This window comes from Protopterus annectens, chromosome 8.part0, assembly GCF_019279795.1.
Source record: "Protopterus annectens isolate FY-2018-M chromosome 8.part0, PAN1.0, whole genome shotgun sequence".
Classification (NCBI taxonomy): domain Eukaryota; kingdom Metazoa; phylum Chordata; order Ceratodontiformes; family Protopteridae; genus Protopterus; species Protopterus annectens.
The window spans coordinates 1,443,476,598-1,443,501,821 of record NC_056741.1 but is presented as its reverse complement, the minus strand read 5'-3'; the positions used below and the strand labels follow the sequence as shown (position 1 = coordinate 1,443,501,821).

At 41.2% G+C, this 25,224-nt stretch overlaps 1 protein-coding gene across 4 annotated transcripts in view; it reads right to left on the bottom strand.

Moving 5' to 3' along the window:
• LOC122809494 (apolipoprotein A-IV-like) overlaps positions 1-25,224 on the bottom strand; it is a 110,255-nt gene that overhangs the window by 28,842 nt on the left and 56,189 nt on the right. The window contains exon 1 of one of the 4 annotated variants that reach the window (XM_044081043.1): positions 18,458-18,508. The exons of 2 other annotated variants lie outside the window; for them this stretch is intronic. The gene's annotated coding sequence lies outside the window, so the exon portion shown is untranslated. Of the gene's footprint in view, positions 1-18,457; positions 18,509-25,224 lie in introns of those variants that run through there. One more of the 4 variants, XM_044081042.1, reaches the window with a different exon arrangement.

Sequence of the window (25,224 nt, the reverse complement as noted above, 5' to 3'; positions counted from 1 at the left end):
AAATGGGCACCTACCCAGTAAGACTCTCTCAGGAATCAGTCAATCAATCAATAATAAACTCAAGCATGCTGTTGGAGAATATCCAATACCAGGGCTTAAGATAAGCAGTGAGACAGGGCACAAAACTAGCAAGATGGTTTGACTTATAGTTTGAGTCATAGTTATATTATATTCAGTACAATGAAAAAGTAGTATTAATCAGTATAACATTATTTTAGCACTTAAGTCATTATGCCAGCTATTAGGCATTGTTGCTTAATACAAAACTTAAGATTTACTTTACAAAACCATTTCAGGTTATGCCATTTGTATGCCAGAAGCCACAGAAATGAATAAATGATCTGCAAGGTCAACAGAGGTCATGTCCATTTAGATCCATGAGTTACCAGTTGCAAAAGTTAGTACCATGCCGTAACATGTATGTGCAGGCACAAACATACAGGGACCAATTTCAAAAGATTTTTACACTGACAGCATATCTCCAGTGTCTGTTTATAGATAAGCCTTACAGTGAAGTAAGTCACTTCTACTGAGATCAAGTCTTTCAGAATTAAGACAAACTTACACTGAGAGCATCTCTTTTGGAATCTGCCAGCCCCCCCCCCCCCCCAAACACACAAATATGCAACATATTTGGCTTCCACGACTCAAGATAAGAGGATAAAGTACATGACTCATTGAGAAGTGAAATCTGCATGCAAAAACGCTTGGCAGTTAGCAAACAGATAAGGTGAAGGAAACAGTTAAAATTATAAATGCATGTCACCTCTGATTCCTAAACACCATTTAAAATCAACAAATGGGATATCAGTTTCCCTGCTCTACAACGTCAACCTCCTGCATCAGTAAAGATATTGCTCCACAGGGCATAGATTAAATGCTACAAATACTGTGCCAAATAAATTGCTTAGTGTCAAAGTCTACACTTTTGCACTGAGTTGCTTGTAACATGGTTATTTCACTTGCAGACAGTCTCAAAGGTTACCTAAATGTCGGCAGTGTTTGCAGACGTAGAGTTACTGGGCAAGGAAAAAACAGTGATGCTGCTTTATTCCACCAATATCCAAACACAGAGATACGTTTACATTTCAGATGCTGATACATTGCTTTTACATTGATATTTTAGAATGGTAAACTATTAAATCATGCTGCCTTTGTTGTTACCTAATTTGCTGGGTAGTTTTTCCATTACCATGGTAGAACTCAATGTCAGTGGAACATTCAGTCTATAGTATGTCACAGCAATTATTTTTATATCTGTCATAAGAAAATGCTATGACATCACTGAGACTGCATAACTTTCCCTTAACCATTACCATTCCCAAATAATTTAAATCATGGTTTAAGTCCAGAAATCAAAGCTTAGCTTGATTTCTCTTGTGTTTTGTGCTTTAACTTTACTATATATATTTTTTTACTTCAACACAACTTCCTTAAAATAGGCCAAATCATATTTTATTAGTTGGTATTTTGAAACAGATACCTATGGCCACTGCTTAGGCTTCAGCTGATCCCAGATTTTCTCATCCACCCAGCCCTGAATCTTCTAGTTGCTCCTTTCCAGACAGTCCCACACATGACCCTTTGCCAAATAGGAACGGCGACTCCTAGGGTTGCCAACCATCCTGGCTTTTCCAGGACAGTCCTGTTTTTCAGTCTTGTGTCCTGTTTCCTGGACAGTGCCTGTCCAGGATGTAAAAATTCCCGGGTTTGAGGTCTGGCAGAGAATCGGCTGGATTTTTAATTTTATTATCGGTACTGGGTATACTTTACTTGTTGCACTGTCCATTTTTCCAGTCAAGCACTCCAGATTGTGTGGAACACTCTTTACATAGCAGAGAGTCACTTTTCCACTGTTCTGCATTGAACAGTAGTGGTTCTGCTTTGTGTTTTTTGATGGGCTCATATACCGCAATTACAGCCAATTGACATTATAGTATATGAGCAAATCTGATAATCTCTAACGCAAAGCAAGCCAATGAGGGCACACACAGAAGTCATCCAATAGCGTGTTGCTACAGTGTTTGTGCCACTGCACTACCTTCAAAAAGGGTATTATGGGAAAACATTTGCCAATAATCTTGGTGGCTTTGTTGTTGCATTTAGATTTTATTTTTATTCATTATCCTGCCTGCCTTCTCTACAACACAGGGGGTTGTGGACTTATGGAGCTGAAGTTACGAGTGGCAACAACTGCCACCTTTATAATAAGATAACTACAAACAAGTGAATAAGAAAGGTGAGCTATTTAATGTTAACACTTGAAAATGTTTGAAATAATTGAATATTTGATTTTATGATGCCATTTGTATCACTTTGATTTTGTTTCACATTGACAGGGTCTGTCACACAGTTAGAGTTAAGATTTTTATTTTTTTACATAGCCATGATAAATAATCCTGAATCATATCAATTCATCAAAATCATAGCTCTCAACTAATCAGGGACAAATCCAGAAATAATCAGGGGCACTTAAAATATTAGTACTATTAACATGAGACACTGACTGAATATGTGAATTATTATACATTTTCTGAAGTAAAGGAAGTCTATAACTCTAATTATTGTCATTTTTTATTAAGTGTAGCTCAACACCTTTTCTCCAAAGGTTTATAGGTTCATAGGTTGGTACTAGGCTATTGGCCCTAGGGCCTATGCAAGCCTAGCCATAACAATTCTCTGGCTATTTCTTCCCACAATATTTACTTCCCTGAGCCTCTGTCCAGCAGGGCTACTGACGTGATCCCCGGGGTGAATTTCCTATCTCCCATCCAATCGTCAAGGTTCCTTTTGAAGAGGGCCAAAGAGGCGCTCTGCTTGACATGTATGGGCAGTCTATTCCAGAGTCTGGGGAGTCCCTGGGTCAGGAACCTATCCCTCCAGCATGTTTTGTTCATTGTGATGACAAGGTTTAGATCCCTGAAATGTGTGGCTCTGAGGGGTTGGGATTTCTTTAAGTGTAACATGTCCCAACAGCTCTGGGATTGACATGGCCTTGTATGTTAAGCAGAGATCACCTCTGAGTTGACAATATGTGACAGAGTATAGCTAGAGTTTTTTTAGATGGTCAGCATAGGGCATCTGCTTTAGGCCTGTGATTTCTGCGGCCTTTCCTGTTGTTGCAGATGTCTTGAGAAGGTACATACCAAACAGGGTGTTGTATTCTATAATGGGTCTGAGGGATGAGTACAGTGGGATAATGACCTCCCTTTTTTCTGGATGAAAAGCCCCTAGTGGTAACGTATGCCACATAGGATTTCCTGACTGTTGTGGTGATGTGGTTATCAAAGGTGAGACCACTGTCCTCCTGTGTCCCTAAGTCTCTTATCACACTTTTGGTGTTTAGTGTACTGCCGCATATGTGGTAATTCATGGGTGCATGTTTTTTCCAGAGGGGATAACTATACATTTCTTGGCATTGAGTTTGAGCCCATGGCTCTGGCACCAAGCATATGTTTCTGTAAGGCCCTTTTGTAGAATATCCAAATCATTTGGGGATTCAATAATGGCTCCCAGTTTGCAGTCATCTGCGAACTTTGTTAGCCAGAGAACCTTAGTGTTAGCCTGTACTTTAGAGAAGTAGATGCCAAACAAGAGCAGTCCCAGGACTAAACCCTGAGGTACTCCACTTGTCATTTGTCTGGAGCTGGATTTGGAGTCAGCTATTTTTACAGTGAGGGTTCTGTCAGTAAGCCAGTTGGCAACACAGCAAGGTCCATATAGGCTGTGTGGACCATCTTACCTTCGTCCACAGCTCTGAAGACTGATTCAAAGAAGTCAATCAGGTTCAGGAGACAAAGATTGCCCTTCATGAACCCAAACTGGGTGGGGTCCAGTGTTTGAAGGTTTCCAATGTCTTTGTTTATAAGTTCCATGATAATATGTTCCATGGCCTTGCAGATCAGGCTCAGACTGATGGGGCATTAGCTCCCGTGATCCAAGGTAGATCCCCCCTTGTGGAGTGGGATAACTAGCTGTGCGTCACTCAGTGGGCATGAAGCCTGAGATGAGGCTATGATTAAACATGACACTTAAGTGAGATGCCAGTTCATTTTGTAGTTCATGTAGTACACAGCCCAGGATGTCATCTGGTCCCATGGAGGCTCTATTCTTAGTTTTGGAGAGTGCAGTTTTTATCTACGGGGCCATTATTACTGGAATTTGGCAATCTTTCAGTATTGAGATGGGCCCTTTAGGGGGTGAGGGGAGAGGGGGTAAAGTTGGCACTGAATCGATCTGCCAGGATACTGGCAATATCCTTGGGATCAGTATATTTAATGCCATTCTGTTGTAGCTCAGAGCAGATCTGAGCATTGCCATTTAGATTCTTGATGTAGTTATAGAATGCCTTGTGGTTATCTTTGAAGTCTTTGGCAATTTTATTTTCATAACTAGCTTTGGAGGATTTTATGAGGGATCTCAGCTTCTTACTGAGGCTGGTAAGGGTTTTTTTGCATCCTGGGATTTTCCTCTTTTCTGCAACAGTTTCTTCCTTTTGTTGTAAAGTTTTATAGCAGGGGACCACCATATTGGCTTTCTTTTTTTGGAGGAGTGTGTCTTGGTTCTATTTGGGATGGCACAATTCATGCACGAGTGGATGTGCTCGTACAGTGCCTTAGTGTAGGATTCAGCAGTCAAACTTTCAGTTTCCGTCTGCATGGGTGTCATGAAGTTTGTCACTTCTGACTCGAGTAGCATGAAGTTGGCTTGGGATAAGTTTTTTATGGAGGTTTTCTTACTGGAGGGTGGTGGAGGAATGTGGATGTCAAGGGTGATTAGCTTATGGTCAGACCTAACCAACAAGGGGGTGACCATAGGTGTGTAGCATCAATTTCCCATGTTGGTAATGACCAGGCCTAGGATATTGGAGCCCCTGGTGGGACTATGGATTAGTTGATCCAAGGCATTGGAATTTATGAATTCCAAGAACCGTTGGGCAAAGGTGTTGGGACACAAGTAGTTTTCCCAGTTAATGGCAGGGTAGTTGAAATCCAATAAACAAGAGACCAGAGCCAAGAACAAGTAATCGGCTACAAAACTGACACCACGAAGCTTGAGTAAATCCACAAACTGGTTTTTTAATATAAAAACACACCAAAGGCTTGTATTTACGTGGTTCCTTTGGTGTGTTTTTATATTAAAAAACCAGTTTGTGGATTTACTCAAGCTTCAGGGTAGTTGAAATCACCCAGTATTAGGGTGTTTGGTTGTATCTTAATATTTCCCAGTATGTTTAGAAAGGTGTAGTGAGAATCTTGGAGCTCGGTGGGGGATCTGTAGCAAGCTATAGTTTGGATTGCAGTCTTACCTAGTGTTAGTTACACCTGGAGAATTCCAAATGCATTGTTTTGGGCAGCTAGCCTGGTGGTGTGAATATCCTTGGTGAATATGGACACTCCTCCACCTTTAGTGTTTCGTTCCTTGTTTGGTGGCCAAAAAGAGTGGTAAGAGTTGTAGCCTGGTATTGCAGGTCTCAGTTACTGCACAGATATCAACGTTCTCCATTTTTTAGGAGTGCCTCAAGATAGTGCACATTGAGGTTTAGACTTCTAGCCTTGAGTAGCATTGCATTCAGATTTTGCATGCTTGTACCTGTTACGGTGGTGGTTTTGTTCTTTGAACTTTGCCTAAAAAGGCACTATAGGGATGGCAAGAGCCTTAGCCAGTAACCTGAATCCCAGGGGCGACAGGTGCAGATCATTGCTGGCAAAGCATCGTGGTCTGTTGATCATGTCATCCCAGGCAGACAGATACTGGATCCCCTTTGAATGACACCAGAAGCTTAGCCAATTGTTGAAGTCAATCATTTTGTCCTTATACTGTGGTATCATTCTGGGCAAAGGCAGGATGCTACTCAGGAATAGGGTCATACCTGCCTGGGCCACATGATCTGAGAGCTCTTCCATGTCTCTTTTCATGTAGTCCAGGGAGGTACATCTCAAGTCATTCACTCCAACATGGACAATGACAGTCATATTTGTACTTGTTGTGGAGTGACTTGAGTGCGTTGTGGCAGATTCTGACACCCAACAGGCAGCTAACTAATTTTCTCCTTGATCAGCCTTGTGAGTGGATCAGTGTGCGTGACTATAGAGTCACCTATGATTAGTGTTGGGTACGTTGTCTTGCCTTAGGGACTGCTGTTGGGTGGCACATTGGTGTTGTGAGCTATGTGACACTTTGGTTGTGATTGGTGTTTGTTTCAGCTTCGGAGGTCCTTGTTGCTTGGGCAGGTTACTGTTAAGGGCCTCTGCATATGAGGGTTTAGTGTTGCTAAGTGCAGGTGTTGGTGGTGTAGGTTTAGAAGGGCTATATGTTGCTTGAGGTGTAGTGCAAATGTTAATCTTCTCCTCTTGACTGTCTAGCACAGGTTTGGGTGGAGAGAGCTTTGCTTCCAGTTTGGCTATGTAAGTGCATTTCTCGCAGGTTGCAGTGTTAGGTGGTAGGAGGAGAGGGTTGTCTGTGTACATGAAGCAATTGCTGCATTGCCCCAGTATGCCCAGATTCACCAGGTGGACAGGAGAAATCACCGGAAGCTGACTCTTGGACATGACATTAACCAGTTTTAGGAGGGATTAAGAGTGACAGAGCTAAGATTTGAGGCAAAATCAGGGACAATTGAGAGACCTGGTCAAATGACTTTTTATAACTATAAAGTAAAGCATTTTGACCACCCAGCAAGTTTTCTAGTTGAAGTCATTGGTAAGCTGTTAGTAAGTGTTCCACATTTTATAGATGGAAGGTTGACAGCTATAGCTGCTATATTCATTTAATTAGGCAGAGGTACATTTTATGGCTCCTACTGCAGAGATAGGATTTGGGCTCATTTGTTATTGACTTAGTAAAGTCATTTAGTATTTACATATTTGTTTATTATTTTATTTATTTCTTGACATTTGGTTTCTGGAAAAGTCTGATGGGGTAGGTTGTCTCCAGACCAGTCATTTGTGTAACTGAACACTTTACAGGTTTAGTTGATAAAGGAGAGGATGTGGAGGGGTTGGAAAAACATGTACATGTTGTCACAACCATGCCCTGGCCCAGCAATCAAGGAGCCTCAATCCTTACCACTAACACCGGGGAGGTCATCTCATAGAAAAGGAAAGGATAACTAATACACACAGTAAAGTACAATTTCCCTTAAGTGCACACAGAGAGCACAGTCAGTCTGGGTCTGGCTGCTCCCTTGCTCACCAGGTCCCCAATAAGACCCCCCACTGGCACAGCTATAGGGTCCAGGTCTCAGCCTAACTGGGCAAGCTAGAACCTCCAGTACCCTTCTCTGTCCATCCAGTGCTTCGTGTCCCTGCCAAGTAGTTGACACAACACACAAACACTTTGAGATAAGTATTTATACAACTTCACAGACACTCCTGGGAAAGGCTGACAAATTCTCCAGCTGTGCCCCTTTATCCAGACTATATGGTAGTAATTACTGCCACCACCCACAGTTAATAATATCAGCTACTAAAAGGCCCTTAAAAGGGTGTCCAATTATTACTGTGCATTATTATCCAATGGTAGTATGACTAACAGTCAAGGCTTACTTTAGAGTGGCCTATTACAATAACCTCTATAAATATGCAATGTACTCTAGAGCTTATCTCTACACAAATCAGCCACAGGTAAAAGGTTTTAAAATATTTAATAATAAATTAAAACACAAGACAAAACTACTACACAACAGAGATATCTAAGAGTTCAGAGATCACACAGAAACTTAAAATACAGTAGGACAGGTCTAATTTCAAAGAAAAATACCTAATTAGTCTTTACTAGCTTTAACTATTCCTACAAGAAATCACAGTGCTAAAACTTACATGTGAGCATACGTCAGAGTGCTGGCAAATTGGATATCAAGATCAAAATGCTTCCAGTCTCTTGTGAGAAATAGTATTTAAACATTACTAACAAACATGTCTCGAATTACATCATTTTTGACACTTAGGTTTTCCCAGTATTCATATTGCATCATCTTAATACCTGGTCTGAGTTCTCGGGCCACAAACTACATTATTTAGCAGTCTAACACCTGCTCAGAACTTACAATACAAAACATTTCGCATGTATATTCCAACAGAAACTAGAGCAATAAAGCACATTCCACATCTAAATTCTGGTCATAAACTTTAGCCTTAAAACAATGGACATGAAACCTTCATCCAGCCACACCAGAGCCGAATTGTAAAACATTAAAGAGATTCATAAGATCTTTTCAACTTAAAAAGACACATTTGAAATGCATGGCTTGGTTTTCCTTACAGCAGATGGCAATGTTGCAACAATGTTGAAGTTCACATTTTACAGTGTTTACTTACATTTAAAAACACAAGCCTGTATTTTACATTTATTTATACAGTTGATATAACTATGTATCAAATTCTATGACTAGTGTGGTAGCCTTCGCCCACCTCTCCCCAATTGTCACATCTCTTCCCCCCAGGGAACTCAAGCAAGTTTTTCAAGTGCCCCTTGAGAAACATCGCTTGAGTGTCAGGTCTATCTGGGTGTACCTCACCCCATTCCCTGTCTTGAGAGCCCATCTGCATTGGCATTGCTACTCCCACTGTGGTGCTGCACTGACATATCATATGTTTGAAACCCCGGACTCCATCTTAGCAACTTGGCATTTTGCTAACTGGCTCTGTTTAACCATGTTAGAGGGTTGTGATCTGTCACAGTGAATTTTCTTCCATACAGATAAGGCTGAAGTTTATGTAGTGCCCACAACTATAGCTAGACATTCCTTTTCTACCGCTGCATAGTATTCTTTCCTGGGTTGGAGTCTACAACTGAGATAAACCACTGGGTGCTCTTCTCCCTCTGAATAAATCTGGCCAAGTACAGCTCCCACCCCATAGTATGAAGCATCCACCTGCACAACAAATTATTTGCTATAGTCTGGACTGGCTAACACAGGGGGGTCCTCCCAAAGCTTCCTTAAGCTTCTGAAATGCCTGTTCACATGCTGGGGTCCACACTACCTTATCTGGCCTGTTCTTCCTTGTCAGGACTGTAAGTGGAACAGCTATGGTACTATAATTGGGAACAAACTTTCTGCAGTACCCTGCTGTCTTCAAGAATGCCCTCACCTGCTATTTGGTAACAGGTGCAGGCCATGCCTGAATAGTTTCCACTTTGGCAGGTTCTGGCCTTATCTTACCACTCCCCACTCTATGTCCTAGGTAAGAGACCTCTGCCTTACCCACCTGACATTTGCTCAGCTTAATGGTCAACCCTGCCCTCTGTAGTCTGCCCAGCAACTCCCTGACATGCCGAAGGTGCTGTTGCCAGGAATGGCTGTAGATAGCAATATCATCCATGTAAGCAAGGGAAAACCCTCCTGCTCCTGCTAAGATATGATCTACCAGCCTCTGGAAAGTCACTGGGGCATTCTTCATCCCAAAGGGCATCTTTGTGAACTCATACAAGCCAAAAGGAGTCACAAAGGCTGACTTCTCTCTAGCACTGGGAGTCAAGGGCATCTGCCAGTAAGCCTTGGTAAGATCAATAGTTAGATACTTAGCCCAACCCAGTTGCTCTAGGGTCTCATCTGTCCTAGGCATGGGGTAAGCATCTGACTCTGACTATTTACTTTCCTGTAATCCACACAGAACTTGGTGCTGCCATCCTTCTTTGGCACCAACACCACTGTTGACTCCCAGGGACTGTTGGACTCTTGAATCACCCCTAGTTCCAGCATCTCCTGTACCTACTCCCTTAGAGTCTGTTTGTCTCTCTCAGACACCCTATAAGGGGCCTGCCTAATAGGCCTTTGGGGTCCTGTATCCACCTGGTGCTGCACCAGGTGGGTGCTCCCTTGTTTCCAGGTGAACATGCCCCCAAACTCCTGCAACACTGCTCAGATTTCTCGAACCTGGGTAGGAGATAGCTGCTGGGATATTGCTACCCCTTCCATCAAGGTGTCAGCCCAAGTTTCACTGAGGAGATCAGTCCACAGATCTCCCTCAGACGCCTCCTGAAATCCACTGCAAATGCTCAGCACAAGGGCCTCCCTATCATGGTAAGGTTTCATCATGTTAACATGGTACAATTTGTGCCCCTGCCATCTGCCTAGCACTTCCACCATGTAGTTAACCTCACTTCCCTTTCTAACCACCTTGTAGGGTCCCTCCCAAGCTGCCTGTAACTTGTTGTGTCTGACAGGAATGAGAACTATCACCTGCTTCCCTACGGCATACTCTCTAGCTCAAGCATTCCTGTCATACCACACCTTTTTCTGTTGGGCTTCTGCCAGGTTTTCTTGTGCCAGGCCCGTGAGTTCCCTGAGCCTTGTCCTGAGGTCCAGGACATATGCCACAACAGACTCCTTGAGACTCACACTCACCTTCCCACTCATCTCAAATTAAATCTAGAGGTCCCCTCACCCTATGCCCATACAGCAGCTCAAAGGGTGAAAACCCTGTGGATTCCTGGGGAACCTCTCTAAGCAAACAGATGGGGCAAATATTTGTCTCACTCCCTCTTAAACTGATCTGCAAATGCCCATAGCATGGACTTGATTGTAGAGTTTAACCTCTCAACAAGACCATTAGTCTGGGGATGGTAGGGGGTTGTCTTCATGTGCTTCACCCAACAGGACTTCCAGAGACAAGTCAGCAGGTCTGACATAAAATTGGCACCTCTGTCAGACAGTATTTCCTTTGGGAAACCTATCCTGCTGAAAATCTCTAGCAAAGCATTTGCCGCCTTCTCTGCCTCAATGGAGGGCAAAGCCACTGCCTCAGGGTATTGTGTAGCATAATCCTACAATCATTAGGATATACTTTTTCCCCTGTGGAACTTGGGGTACTCAAAGGACCCACAATATCCATAGCTACCCTCTGAAATGGCTCCTCAATCACAGGCAAAGGCATCAAAGGAGCTCTCACCTTGTCTCCTGCCTTGCCTACCTTTTGGCACTGCTCACAGGTCCTGCAGTATCTTGTTACATCTCTGGAAATTCCAGACCAATAGAAGTTTTGCATAATATGCCTCTTTGTACATTTTATGCCCATATGACCTGCAAAGGGAATATCATGGGCTATGGCTAGAAGCGGCAGACTGTAAGCTCTAGGCACTACCAACTGCTGTACTCTATCACCTTCTAGTCCTCCCTCAGGGGTCCACTCTCTGTACAGTAACCCTTTGTTCCAGTATACAGATCCCCCATTCCCTTGAGAATCAGGTGCCTCTCTAGCTACCTGCCTCAGGCCTTGCAATGTAGGGTCTGAGAGTTGAGCTTGTCTCACGTTTCTCCTTGTAACCCTTCCCAGCTCCCCTTCCACTGGAAGTCTGGCATCCTCTGACAGTGGTGCCTCACTATCAGCCTGGGTACTACTACTCACCTCTACCTTTGCAGTTACACTGTCCAAGGGAACATCAGTACCCACAAGAAGCTGTGGCTCACATTCAGTCTTACTGCTACAGCATAGCCCACTCCCTGAAGTAACCACCTCAGCAGTCCAGGCTGCAAGTATGCAGTCTGTCTGGGTCTCCCCCAGGCTACCAGACCCACATGCTTGTCTCCTAGCCTCACTACATGTAACTGCATAAGTACATAGTACTGCCTCATCCAAATCCTTCCCTCTCAGCACATCTGCAGGATGGTAGTTCCATACCCCTGTTGTCTCAAGACAACCCACTGTTGGCATGTTGTCTTTCCCACTTACTGGCTCCCTCACCTTTGGTTCCCCACCTTGACTCCATGGACATCTGTATGCCACATGGCCCCACTGGTTGCATTCAAAACATTTAACCCACGCTCCTGGATGTGTACCTGGACTAGTGGCTTCCCCTGCTACTGGCAGAGTCTGTTGGGGCAGTCTGTGCTGCCCACTATGGGTTCCTTTAATCCCATGAGCAGTACTGGGGGTCCCTTTCCTGTGCAGGACTTCCCTGCTTGCTAGGTATAGGTCTCCCTTCTTCCCCAACTCCTCTGAAGTAGCACACTGTCTGTCAGCTAACCAGATCCTCATGTCCTCAGGCAAAGTGCTAAGGGCTTTCTCCCTTACCAAAAGGTCTTCCAGCCCTTCAAAAGTGGTGACCTGACATCCACTCACCCAGCTATGAAAATAAGTGCTCAGTTCAGCAACATATTCACATAATTTTCATCTGCCTTGCATCTATGCTCACAAAACCTTTTCTTATACATTTCAAGTGTTAGCTTAAAACATTCTGATAAATTTATTTTTACAGCAGTATAATCAAAACAGTCAGTTTCGTGCATTTTTGCTAAAGTTACACCTTTACCATGGAGTAAGGGGATCAGGAACCATACCCAGAACCTTTGGTCAACTTCATACTGTTTATATACCCGCTCAAACATATGAATGAAGCTATCAAAATTATCCCCCTCTTTAAACTGTGGAAGACATTTACTAACCTTTTGTGCTTCTGGGGTCCAGTTACTCCCTTCCCCATTACCTCCATGACTCTGGCGAAGAGTCAGCACTTCCCTCTCATGCCTCCTCTGACGTTCATTTTCCTTAGATGTAGACTCCTCATTTTCTCGGCTGCTTCTAGTTCCATACGCCTGGCCTCTAACTCAAGTCTTTTCAACTCCAGCTGGATTTTTAAGTCCACTGCAGAAAGGTTGAGCTGTCCATTCTCCGAGGATATTGCATCTCCATTGTCAGTCTGATTATCCTCCAGGCTGCTGTTTTCTGATGCAGCTGTAACCAAGGCTGCAATCAGGTCTGCTTTAGTCATGTTTCCATGCACCAGTCCCCTAGCCTGGCACATCTCCCCCAGCTGGCTCCTTGTCAGCTTTACATACTCTTCTGCTAACATGCTGTCTGCTCATCCTGACTAACACTAAGCTAACAAAAGAAATAAAACAATTGTGTCCTGAACTCTGAGTATACACTGCTTGGCAGTTTTAGAGTACAAAACACTTTTAGGGATCACTGTACATAAGCTACAGGAATTCGCTCTACCCACACCACAAGCCAATTAGTATGTGAAGTCGATCCCACCACTGCCAAACACTTGTGATGCCCGTGCCCTGGCCCAGCAATCAAAGAGCCTCAATCCTCACCACTAACACCAGGGAGGTTGTCTCATAGAAGAGGAAAGGATAACTAATACACAGTAAAATACAATTTCCCTTAAGTGCACACAGAGATCACAGTCAGTCTGGGGCTGGCTGCTCCCTTGCTCACCAGGTCCCCAATAAGACTCTCCACTGGCACAGCTATAGGGTCCAGGTCTCAGCCTAACTGGGCAAGCTAGAACCTCCAGTACCCTCTCTGTCCAACCAGTCCTTCATGTCCCTGCCAAATAGCTGACACAACACACACACACTTTGAGATAAGTATTTATACAACTTCACAGACACTCCTGGGAAAGGCTGACAGATTCTCCAGTTGTGCCCCTTTACCCAGACTATACGGTAGTAATTACTGCCACCACCCAGTTAATATCAGCTACTAAAAGGCTCTAAAAAGGGTGTCCAATTATTACTGTGCAATATTATTATGCAATGGTAGTATGACTAACAGTCAATGCTTACTTTAGAGTGGCCTATGTAATGTACTCTAGAGCTTATCTCTACACAAATTAGCCACAGGTAGAAGGTTTTAAAAATATTTAATAATAAATATTTAATAATAAATAATTAAAACACAAGACAAAACTACTACACCACAGATGTACCTAAGAGTTCAGAGATCACACAAACTTAAAATAATACAGTAGGACAGGTCTGATTTCAAAGAAAAATACATAATTGATCTTTACTAGCTTTATTCCTACACGAAATCAGTGCTAAAACTTACATGTACGCATAAGGCAGAGTGCTGGTAAGTTGGATATCAAGATCAAAATGCTTCCAGTCTCTTGTGAGAAATAGTATTTAAACATTACTAACAAACATGTCTCTAATTACATCATTTTTGACACTTAGGTTTTCCCAGTATTCATATTGCATCATCTTAACACCTGGTCTGAGTTCTCAGGCCACAAACTGCATTATTTAATAATCTAACACCTGCTCAGAACTTAGAATATACATGTGAAATGCCTTGTATTGTTGTAACAGAAACTAGAGCAATAAAGTACATTCCACATCTACATTCTGGTTATAAACTTTAGCCTTAAAACAATGGGCATGAAACCTTCATCCAGCCTCACTGGAGCCAAATTGTAAAACATTAGAGATTCATAAGATCTTTTCAACTTAAAAAGACACATTTGAAATACTTGGCTTGGTTTTCCTTACAGCAGATGGCAATGTCGCAACAATCTTGAAGTTTACATTTTACAGTGTTTTCTTACATTTAAAAACACAAGCCTGTATTTTACATTTATTTATACAGTTGAAAGAATTATGTATCAAATTCTATTTGACTAGGCTGGCAGCCTTCGCCCATCTCTCCCCACACGTGTGTTTTTGGTTTAAATAGTTGATTAATGCCATTTAGTCATTTTCTGCTAAGTAGAAGTATTTCCGTGTTAGAGATTGTAATGTACGAATTGTTTCTGCAGATATAATTTATTTTATTTATTGACATTTAATTAATAAAGTCAGACAGACTGGGTGAACCAACTGTGTGAACTGGCTGCTTATTGTAGAACTGAAGTGATTTTTATGCTGATTGCAGCTTAGCAAATTTAAGTTGATGCAAGACTGTTGTGGACTATAGTTTAAATTTTGAGTTAGATGCAGTTTCTTTAATATGAATAAATCGGCAATGCCATTCTATAGTGCCATACTTAGTGTAGCAAATGTAGGTTAATAACAAATATGTTCTAGTGACTTTTGTAATGAATTACAGTGCAGTCAGTAATTGTACTGCAGTCTCAGTGATGTCCAAGTAGAAAGGTTTGTGCTTATTTAGCAAGCGTAAATTTATGTAAAACCTGTGAAATGTTCATTTTGGCAGAAAGACCATTTCAGCCATGCCACACAGAAATGGTACATTTTCATGCAGTGCAAAAATAGGGTTTAACTATTTGTCGCACATTGATAGGGTCTATATACCACATTGACCCCCTTAAGAGGTTGAGACTTTTGCTGCCCATTCAAAACATGCTGGAAATACTGGTAATTCATTCTTGATTGGCTAAACTTAAGTTACAGTTTTTGTTTTTGTCAAACAGTAAAGCTTCTGTTTCCATTTTTGCTGTTTACTGTTTATTCTTACTCATTTATTTTCTTGATACTGAGCATATTTCAGTGAGTATTTTTAATGGATACGAGCAAAGGCATTGCAAGCGAGGACAGTGATTCAGACCAGGACTGCACAAGCTCGCCACCCAAGAAGGAAAGGCTGAGAAAGCTAAAAAGGGAATGTCATGGTTGTCATGAATGGCAAACTGATTTTGCATGGTGTGAACCAGTCCAGGACAATGTGGTCACTGCTCACTGCACGGTTTATAAAAAGAGCATATGATAGAAAACGTGACTTGTTAACTCACAGCTGTTCACAGACTCACATAAAAGCAAACCATTTTCAAGAGAGCAGCATTGTTAACTGGAGCTGATAAACAGGCAATGACAGCAGAGTTGATGAGGATCCATCACATCATGCTCTATCACATTTCTTACAATGCTGCAGACTGGCACCAGGCTCAATCACCAGCTGTATCTGGACTCGGCCATTTGCAAAAAGATGACCTGTGACTACACTAAGACAGACAGTGGCAACCGATGAATTCGCTATGAAGTCATGTTGAGTCAATTTTTAAGGACTTGACCCAACACCACATCAAGATTTTCTGAGTCAGCAAATGCATCAAATTTGAAGAATCACAAGATGTTTCCTGTATTTGTCCAGTATTTTACTATGGAAACTGTCTTTAACAAATAAAATTATTGACTTTGTTGAGCTCCATGACAAACATTCTACTTCTGTAACGAACATGATATTTCAGGTCCTGGCTGACAATGGTCTTGACATCACACACATCATTGTATTCAGCCGATACCAGTACAGGCACAAGCATTCAGTCTTCACAGAGTTGCTAAAAAGAAATGACAACATCATCAAAACTAACTACAAAGCACACGTGATTCACAATGTGCTGAAGAAGATAATTGACAAAGTGGACTGTGATATTGAAACAACGGTGATGTCCATTTATAGTCACTTCAGCATATCAGTGAACTGCAGAACTGATCTGCAAAAGTTTTTGAATTCACGGACTTGGGAGTACCACGAACTTTTGAGACATGTACCAACCAGATGGCTGTCTGGATCCCGTTGTCAGTAGGTTTTTGGAATCTTGGCTGGTGATCATATTGTAATTCATTTCTCTAGGCAGTGAATGTCCTATGAGAGTTTGTATAAATCTGGGCATAGAAGAAGATACACATGATCATGAATCGGTGAAGACTAACATCAAGAAAGCTTACTTATGCTTTCTGCAAAATATCTGCAGTGTTTTTGAATTATCTGTTCAGAAAGTGGAGCGAGAAGATTTTACGTTCATTGAGCTGTTTCTGGTAACGCAGGACTTGAGAACAAAAATTGAATCACACATAGCAGGTACGTTTTTTGGATCCAGAACAAATGCTTTTCTTAAAAATGAAGATATGCAACTATTCCAGGTGTCTTGCCATAGAAAATGTTTGAGCTGTTCTCGAAAAGGGTTTGACATACCCGAACAAGTGGTTTAATGTCTCAGAGTCAGAAGATGGTATCACTTTTGCACTAAGTCACTTGTCACTCAGCAAACCACCAGAATTTAAACAAGTAAAAACTGCATATGCTGCCATGGGCTTATTGCAGGAAGTTGACTTGGATACATTGTACGATGAACTCTGCATGGCTAAAGAAAGCTTGATATGCATTGTTGCTGATTTGACTCTGCCACCACCATGTGACAAATAGCAGAAGTTTTTCAGTGCAGCCCATATCACCAAAGCATTTCCAGTTAACTTGTTTAACATTGTGTCGGCTGTGTTGTCATTGTCCAGGAGCAATGCCTTTCCGGAAAGAATTTTCAAGCTGATGAACACTAAGTGGAGTTTGGAACAAAACAGAGCCAACATTGCTTTGGTGAAAGCCTAACTGCAGGTTTTCCCGAATTACAGCATTACCTGCAGTGAGTTTTACAAATTTGTTTTTCATGATAAAAAGCTGCTATCAGTAGGTAGCAGCAAGAAATATTACTGGAGAAAGCACCCAATGACTGAGTGAAACCATACCAAAGAAATAGATCAAGTCTTACCAAATGCTAATAGGCCTAGTATTATCTTTTCACCTGTAGTTCTGTTTGTGGTTTCCTGCATGTATAGTTGTTGTTGGCTGTTTTCATACTTACTGCCATTACTATTTTTTCACTCTTCACTGTAGCAAACCAGTCCCGCTAGTCACTTGATACAATATGCGGAATTGTTTTTGACATTTGCTGCTTGCACTGTTGTTCGAATTAGATACTACTATAATATTAGACTAGTCAAAATTAAAGTAGTAAGTGGTTAAGTATCTGTCAAGTTGCTGTTAGGCTACTCTTTCCTGGATCCATTCATTGGCTGTGGATCCATTCATTGGCTGTGGTGAATGTAGGTTTATTGTTTGTTTTTTCTAGAATAACTGATATCCAGTCCAATAAGCAAAAAAGCATAAATAATTTGATAGAAATAAATATTTTACTGCTGCTCTAAAACATCAATTTTATAAAGCAAAATTACAAAATTTTCCTGGGGGTGATACCCACTGGAGCTCCCCTACAAAAATGTTTCCTTCCGCCATCGGCGCTCGGATATCTATTGTCCTGCATTTTCTCTTTAACCCTAGCAACCCCTCAGGAAGTCTAACACCTGGTAGTCAATGTTTAGAACCTGGGAAGCAAGAGGTTTGATTAGGTCAGTGTTATACATAAAGAACCAAGAGCCATTATTCCTGCTGCAGCTGGTCAAGATCCCTAATTACAGAAGTGGCTAGTGCAATGACATCAGTGCAGTGGGTGTACACATCTACTCATCAAGCACTGGATATCTGTGCACCTTACAGAGGCAGCCTGCAAGGTTTCTAATTTCCACTAGAGGTCATCAAAGCAGCAATGCTCTAAAATTTTGCCTGCTGGACACCATCTATTTCATCTTCTCAACGGACAGTGCTACCAGCTACCCGAGTATGTTCCAAAAGGCCAGGTTGCCAGCAGCACAAGGAGGCTTTTGCCTCTACACTAATGGTCTGGTATATTCATCGATGTTTTTGATTGTAAATATAGCAGTATTATTAAAAGCTTTCCCTACACCTACAATGAAGAGCTGCAGTTTTCATTAAAGAATCCTTTCTTATTTGCTTGCTTTATTGGGTGAAAAATAAATATTTTCTGTTTAACAAATTGAGATGTTATGATGTAGAGAGGTAAAATTACAAATTCTGGAAAGGAATAAAGTTACTGTAAGCAAAACTATTATTTTCTTTAAGACTTTGTTTTTGTGTTCAAAAAATCAACTCTAAATATAGTTTTCACAACATAAATCAGGTTATTTTTTGCTTACCTAAGTGCACCTTTCATGACAGGCCTTGCAGAGTGTGTTTTGCAATCATTCAGTAAAAAAGGGATTTGGTTTGTTTAATATACATGCATGCTGAAACACTTTCACATCTCTCCGCATCAACCTGACTTTTGTCAGTCTAAATAAATAAGGCAAGAGTAGTGACATTGGTAGATGCTGCACCATCTGCAAGTTTGCCTGAACAAAAAAAAAAAAAGAAATAAAAATACCCAAGGTCCATTATGTTAGAGTGTTTCTTGTAAGGGATAACTCTAGAACATTGCCTTAGTAAATAGCTTGCAGAGTGTGTCATACAGCATGCAAGTGAAGATTAAAGGAATCAGAGCAAAGGAAATCATTGCCTTAGTATTCTAGGCTATACTGCCAGATAGACTGAAAGGCGAGCCTTTGAAAGTAACCAGCCATTGAAGCATAGTTTTGTCAAGCATTTTAGCCCCATATACATACCCCCCCCCCACACACACACACATTAGTTTTATTATTGTGCGATTCAATTTTCTATTTTAATATTGCAAATTTATTCTGGTGTGTTCTTTTGAGGGACTGTTCCAATCTGTGGTAATGATACACCTGGTCGTACCTTTCAAGTGCACCTCATTATGAAGAAAGTGCCACATTCTGAGTCTTAAGAAATCCATGTTCCTCACAGTTCTACATCGAAAGGGTCCGTCACACATTCTTAAGAATTTTCAAGCTGATATCCAAGGAAATACTATTGAATCATATTACTTTATCAAAATAACATTTTATAAAAGTCTAAAATAATATATTTTACCCATCTTGTGAGCTTCCTAATTGAAGTTGGTAGTAAGCTGTTGGTAAGTGTTCCACGTTATGAGAGGTGGTGTGCTACACTTTGAAGATGGAGAAGGCTGACAGCTAAGATACTGGTAATGGAGTAGCAGACCTCAGCAGTACATGTCAATGAATGAATAAATCTTAGGGAAGGATGGGGCTTTGCCGCTGTACTGCTGCCCCTTTCTCGAGGTCCAGGATGTGGTAGGTGCTATGTCCATAAGTGATGGACAAAGCAATGGGAACATGCTAGAATAGCCATATTGACCTTTTTCATACCTCTCAACCTGCAGACATTCAGAATTAGAACAAAGGCCTTTGAAAAGTATGTACGTCCCACCAAAAAATCTAGACATCTAATTAGCATAAAATTTGAATATCATGTAGCACATAATTCTTCCTGCTTCCTGTAAGAATGTGGGGTACTACTCAGAAACACGTTTAAAATCAGAGTGACAAAATGACAGAAAAAAATATAAGCACAGTATCAAAGAGACAGGATAAATTTAGTGGATGTAAATGAACTATATTGCAAAATTTTACTACATAAAATAATTTATTTTTGCTTCTGAAAAAGGGAGATGTAAAATACGTGTCTTCTTTCTTCAAATTAATTGTAGCACTAGTATGTCGGTTATGTACTATTGTTTTATGTATACTAGACAGATTCAAAAATTACAGGTGATAAGGAAGATTCAAAAGTCTGAATGGGAAAATTGATCCTTAAATCCTTACCACCAAAAATAGGAACATCATTTGCAGTGGTAAATCAGGCCTGAAAATAGGAACGTTCCTCCAAAATAGGAACAGTTGAGTGGCCTGATATTATTGCATGCTTGCATTCTGAGAAGGTGTAAGTGGGTAGGACATAATAGAACAGCCCTTTCTCTCCACAGTTTTGACAGTTACCAAAGACTGATCAGGGCTCATTCCTTTCTTATAAGACAGTGGCATGCGAAGGAGTAAATGGGAATAACAGTTCAGCCTTGTATCCTAGCAGTTAGAGGTCAAGAGCAAGACCTCAGATATATTTATAAACCCATATTTGATTTTGTAATGCTAGTTGTCAACAATTAGTATGGAACAAGCTCCCTCAGCCTTCACAATAGTTAAGAGCACTTCATCCACGGACCCTGATAATATACCAGGTTGCCTAATTATCTTTGCTAAATATGGTCTACCTGAACCCCTACTTACCCTCTTTAATCTAATCCTCTCCACTGGTTATAATCCTAAAGCTTGGAAAACAGCCATTGTAATGCCATTACACAATGGTGACCTAACCAAAGACCCTTGTTACCTACAGACCTATTAGACTCACTATCTCCATATGTAAAACAATGGAACATATTATCTCAGATCTCATTAATCTAGCCATTAAACCATATCATATCCCTTGACCTTCATAAATTTCTCTTTGTCAAAAGAAGGTCTCACCTCTTTGACCTTAGTAAAGACTTTGAAAAAGTAGGCAAAGTGGTGGATAGCAGTTATACATTACATATATCATAGCTAGACCGGGCCCAGGCCTTTGACACAGGTCTATATCAGCAAATATAAATGGCATAAAGCCAGACACCATTTCATCAACACATGTGTCAAATCCCAGTTAACCAAATGGCCAGATCACTAAGTTTTTTTCCTAGGGAAATGTAGTGCAATCTCGGAGTTAGTATATTTAGTTAGGGGTGTGTGTAGGGGGGTGAAGCCCCCCACTTTGTAATGTTTGTAATGGTGTGTCATGTGTAGTTTGCCTACCCATTTCTTTCCCTAGGAAAGACATTGTTGATCTGACCGTTTGGTTATCTGGGTATTTGGCTTTATGCCATTTCCATTTGCTGATATAGACCCCTTTGACACTATTACCCATACAGGTATTATTGGCAGACTTCTAAATCTGAATATAAATCCTTATGTTGTGGAATAGCTATGTAACTGGTTGTCTGACCAAAACCATGTGGTAAGAGAGTCACAGCCACCACTTTTGAAAGCAAAGGTTGGCAGTGCTGTACCACAGAGCTCAGTGTAGGGCCCTCTTGTATTTGGCATCTAGCTTTCAGCCTTAAGGCCAACACTCTTGGCCTATGCTATTCAAAGTTTGCAGATGACTGTAAATTGTGTGTTTTTCCATCTTCCACTAACTCACAATTGCTCCAGAATGGTTAAACCATATTATAAATCTGTGCAAAGACAACAGTCTTAAATTAATGTGAAAAAATGAAGCACGGTTCATTTTGGTAAGTAAAAGATTTTCTCGTACCATATGGGTGACACCCCCTCCCCCAGTAAGATGCTGTCATAAGGGGTCTAGGCATTCTAGTTGATAATTTCTTATCATTTGACCATTATCTCTCTGTAGTAGTTTGGAAGGCTTTCTATGTGGATCTAATTTTCAAAGGCATCTCCATGAGATCCAGATAAGTCTTAATTCCCCTCTACCCATATATCTTCAGATCCATTATTGAATATAATGCACCTTTTGGCATGAATTTGTCTAAACATATCAGTTTGAGAAATCTCAGAGATTCATAACTAAAAAGTGGCCATAAAAATCTTAGTTTTTCAGTGCAGACTGGTAGCTCTTTCTCTGTACTCAGTTTCTTACAGATTCCTCCATGAAGATCTATGATTAACCTGTCGAGCTATGAAAGATCCAATCCTCTTTGACCTCGTACTCCTTCACAAAATAAATGGTACCACAAATACCTGGCTAAAGGAACTAAAACTTCATCAATAGATAAATACGATAATTGTGTGATACACAGTATTACTCTTACCACCTTCAAGGTAAATCTAAATAATTGAATGGACAACCGCAAATTTTCCCTCAATCTATCTTGTTTTGCCCTCCTTGAGGCTGAAGGTAACTTTGGAATAGGGTGTTTTAGCTAGTCTTGAAATAGTCCGCAAACTGTTTGCCTAGTAGTTACCTATGAATTGTCTGGGATCAGCCTTTAACTATAGCAACCCATTAGTACCAAGTTATTTGTGCAACAAGCTGGCCAGGTCTTTGTCTTACAGCACTTTCTCTGTGTGACTATGTACTGTATAAAGTCAGCACTCAGTCAATGCTGCACAGTACCAAGTGAACATGATGAGACCACAGAATGACAAAGCTGCTGTAAACAAATGAACTTCCAGTCACTAACCTCCTGATTAACATTCTAAATTGCCCTGCCTACCTACCCATACCATAGTATGCCCTAAACCTCCAATCTACATGAGAAAACAAGGTTACATGCTGCTATGCTGAGTGGAGGAGAGAACAACAACACATCAAAGTATCACAGCTACACAAAGAATAATGGCAGGACAAAAAGTAACCACTGCCCTTGATTATTCTGATCAAATGACAAATTTGTAAATCATTCTGGTCCTCCCTATAACTGGATAAATTAGGGGATTCTGAAGTGGTCATTTGGTAAACACTCTTCCACTATGAAACAGCTTGTTAGTAATCGGCTGAAACTGAACAGCTAGAGAGCAGACATTAGTAACCAAGCCATAAATAGCCATCTGGAGCAGTGCTAAGGTACCTGTGTCTACACCATGCAGTACAAAGGTGAGTAAAGATATGAATCTAGATAAACAGCAGTACTACAGAATGCACTAGAAGCTCTTTGCACAGCTTATTTCTCCACAATGTCAATATTTGTTTAACCTTTCTTCATATGGTGAAGCAAAAATTGGCATTTTCTTTTCTGAAAATTAGACTGAAATTAGCACAGTGAGAGAGATGGGGGAAGAGAAAGGATAAGAAATTAACAGCATCGTGGGGAGTATATAGAGGCTAGATAACAGGAGAAGTAAGAGGCAGTTTGGTTATTTATGAATATTTATGGTCAATGTCACCAGTGAGATTAGGGGATATGTGGGGAAATGGAGGGGTGTTGGGCTGGTATAAAAGCAGGAACAATAATTAATGAGATTAACAAGCTAAGGCTGATGATGGGATTGGGTGAGGGAGGAATGACCGGGTGCATGGGAGGCAGAGGGGAGATGCAAAGAACACACAAGCAGTAGGTAGGAAGGGTGGTACGCAGAGGACACGTGCATGTAGTGAAGGGAATAAGCAGATGTAGCAAAGGATTGGGGAAAGAGAGGGAAGAAATAAGTAACAAAATGGTGATGAGAGAATAGAAGCTGAGGGCAGAGCAATTGTCTTATGCTCACAGACAGCCATTTAATCCTTAAAAAAACAAACTCAGTATGTGAGAGATGCTCAGTCTCATCGGAGACAAAAATCTCACATACAAACAAGGTAGTCAAGAACGCACACACATATACACGATACATACACCACACAGTCTCCACCACAACCTCAAAGATCTCGTAAGCCTATCCTCAATCTCTAAAGCACTCACCAAAAGCAACACCAAACACGACACATACACAGACACCCAGTGGAGCCCCAAGAGCAAAGCCCATATGGCAAGTCAACACATTACCTAGGACACTTGTCATCGAGGACTCCATTGTATGGCACACAGATGCCCCACTCACCAGACTGAACAAGGAGAAAATAATGGTTAGTTGCTTAACCGGATCCAGCATTCACCAAGTTATGCACACACTCTCAGGTCACTGCACCATGGGTACCAGTATGATTCTATCATAGCTCATGTGGACATTAATGACCTGAGATGTACTTCCCTGGACTATATGAAGACAGACATTGTTGATTTCTCTGAATATATGTCTCAAGCAGGTATTTGGCTTGCATTGAGCAGCATTTTATGTTCACCAAAGATGATGTCACAGTACAAACCAAATATGATTGACTTCAATAATTGGTTTGTTTCTGGTGTCTTTCTAGGAGTGTTCAATATTTGTTAACAAGGGAGGACATGGCTAACAAACTATGTTGCTTTGCAAAGGATGGTTTGCACCTTTGCCCCCTAGACTTCCAGCTATTGGCTAAAACTTTATCCACCCCTTTAGAGCCTTTTTTAGGCAATGCCAAATTGGTAAACCTACCAACATCGTAAATAAAACTCAAAGAAAACTAAAGGTGTTATTGCTCAATGCCAGGAGCCTAAACAAGAAACTCCACACTTTACAAACTCTCCTCACTCTGGAGAATATATAGACATCTGTGCCATTACTGAGACATGGTTTAAATCTGGAGAAAGTACTCCAGTAGTGCAAGGCTTCAGTGCCTTCCACACATATAGACCATCAGCTGCATAGACAGAAGTAAAAAGTGGACCCAGCTTTTCAGGATTTGGGAAGTTATGGGACAGTCACCTAGCTTTTGACCAACATGTGCCTAATGTTGTAAGGAAGTCCCTCTATATAGCTTATACACAAAGAAATTGTTTCTAGCTCTAGAGATGTCATTGTCCCCCTTTACTCAGTCCTCATTAATATAATGTCTCCTTTGGCATGTATCTGTCCAGACACATGCAACAGCCGGAATGCCCACAAAGATATCCTACTAAAAGCATAAGGATACAAGACCTAAACAACATGTCCTAGATGGACCACCTCAAAGCCCTGTTACTATATTCATCATCCTACAGACTGCTAAAAGGTGAGCTGAGTCTCGCATACAAGGCATCCTGTGATCCATTACTGAAGGATTTACTGCACATTAGCAAGTCAAATGGCATCAGAAATATTCAGTCTAGGGATCTAAACCTCTTCGGCAACATCAGCAGAACTGTTTGGAGGGGGTATAGCTGGCAGAGGATACTGCTGCTGTGTCTCGGATCCTTTGTCTGGAAATTCTGGGCTTTTTGCATAATAGTAACACTACATCATTTCTTTTTTATCTGCAATAGTCCACTCTATCATCTTTATGGATCTTCTTTGGCCTATCAGTTTTCGTGATTTTTGTGGACTGCTACTTCCTTCGACAACAGGGGCCATCCTCCCCCTGGGCCTGGCCTGGTCCCATTTTAGGGATGTTTCCGTAGTTTGAGGATTCTACACTGCAATTTTTTCCAGTCCTG